Here is a 2,257-nt window from a genome sequence, read left to right on the forward strand (position 1 = left end):
CGTTGATTATGCTGAAGTTGAAGAACCGGCCTTTGATCCTCAACCTGCACATTCTTTCATTGATCGGCCACCACCCGATCACGCGCCTTTGCATATCGCCCATCACTATGAAAGCTGTTCCCAGCTCGTGTGTGTTGCCGCAGCTCTGGTAGATGGCATGATTACCTCTAAACGTTCGCACCATTGATCCCTTCCAACAAACCTCCTGCAGCGCTACGATGCTGAATCCACGGTCCTTGAGCACATCGGCGAGTATGCGTGTGCTCCCGATGAAGTTGAGAGATTTGCAGTTCCACGAACCGAGTTTCCAATCGCTAGTCCCTTTTCGTCGCAGTGGTCTTCGCCGATGGTTCCGGTCCGTACACTCTTGTTGATTGTTCGTTGCGTGAGTTTTTTTGGCTGGCTTGCAGGGCCTGACACTAAACCCCCTAAATTTCCGGAGAACCATTCCTCCTTATTTCCGGTGGACCATGGTGCAAAGTTTCACTTAGAGTCCCTCGCTGGTACTCGGACGATGATCAGCCACCCCTAACATGGAGAACAGACGCTGTTGTGAGCCGATCCTGACATGGAGAACAGACGCTTAATAAGATTTGCACCTCCGGAGAGGAGCAAATCCCCCCTTCCCTGTCAGCATACGACCATAGTTCCCACCGGGGTTGGTTACCCGATCTTCCCTAAGGTTGCTCGTATCCCGGCCAGCACCGCGGGGAGGTAGGGATAGGAGTTGCTGGGTAAGAGGCTAAGGACCGCGAGATGGGGTCTATTTTATTCCTTCAGGTACGCGAAGTACCAATGGTACGCTTTACCCAGCATATGCCTTTCTCGATTCAATCGTTTGGTTTCGCCTTGGTGTGATACATATCAGTTGCCAAACTTACGGCGTTTACGAACGCTTTTTAGCGAATCAACAACCAACATTGTATGATTCAATACACCACTTTTAAACGCAATGACCGATCGCGAACAAATTCAAGAGGGATCATCCAGAGTTTATTTTCCGTCGAATGCTGTTGGGAGAAAATCGGTTAAGGATGTAACTGATGTTGGTCCCAATCTGTGGCTTGTTGGCTCCTCCACAAGCATCCTTCTCGCACTAAACCTCGCCGTCAGTGAGCACCTCATACATATACCTAATCCTAGAAAAAAAAATATGGTCAAAGCTATAACCTTACTCGAGCCAAACGTCTTCTTCCATACTAGTCGGGACAGAAATCCAAATGTGCAATACCTTTTTAGTGGTTTGAGAAGGCACTCATTCCGGGCCCTGGTGGTTAATTTAATAACCGGTGCGGAATTGTTGCCAACGTTGACGAACCGTCGAGGGTTAAACTTCGGGTGCATCTAATGTGAACCTGAAAGAGGTCAATCCGAGGTAACAAATCGGCAATCCCTTTTAATCGACATGTGACTTGACTGCCATATGACAAATGTCGTGTACATGCAGCAAATCATAAAAGTTTATAATTTTGCGAAAGTATAAAAGAAAAAAAATCAAAACGTAGTGAAATAAGATTCAACTAGGTTAAAAACGAATAAAATTCCCAATCAACTGGGCAACAAATCACGAAAATGAAGAAAAAATAGAAGAAAAGGTCCAAGTCGGGCCTTTTCTTTTATTATCCTTTGGCGAGGGTTCTCTTTTCTTCGCAAGGACCTATTCTGAGGGACAGAAGTAAGCTCGCCGGCAATACCAAACACGTGGGCACCGCAGGCATCTCCGCGGTCATTGTGGGATCTACCATTCTTCGGCGAGGAAGCACGCCATCTTTCTAAAAACGTGGAAGTTGTGCGTACATTGTAATTCGCTTGCCGGGCATTCATTGTGGCACGCCGCGTTCGAATCGGCCCCTCAAGTCCATCACCCGCTCAGTTTGTCTCCTCGCCATCGTAATCGGCATCGCTACATCCCCCGCCCACTCAGTGCGACACTCCGCCGTCCGAATCGGCCTCGCCACGCCCATCACCACCGCAGTATGGCACTCCAACGTTCGAATAGGCCTCGCCACGTCCATCGCAACCGCAGTGTGGCACTCCGCCGTTTGAATCGGCCTCACCACGTCCATCGCCCCCGCAGAGTGGCACTCCGCCTTTTGAATCGGCCTTACCAAATCCATCGCCACCGCAGAGTGGCACTCCGCCGTTCGAATCGTTCTTTTCCACTTTGTCGATTCCGCTGTAAGATTTTCCAGTTACCGTGGATAAGATACACCTTGAGGGTAGTAATTAGGTGGTGCCCACCCCCTTACCGGTAAGT

The sequence above is a fragment of the Armigeres subalbatus genome, chromosome 3 (genome assembly GCF_024139115.2).
Source record: "Armigeres subalbatus isolate Guangzhou_Male chromosome 3, GZ_Asu_2, whole genome shotgun sequence".
In the NCBI taxonomy this organism is placed as follows: domain Eukaryota; kingdom Metazoa; phylum Arthropoda; class Insecta; order Diptera; family Culicidae; genus Armigeres; species Armigeres subalbatus.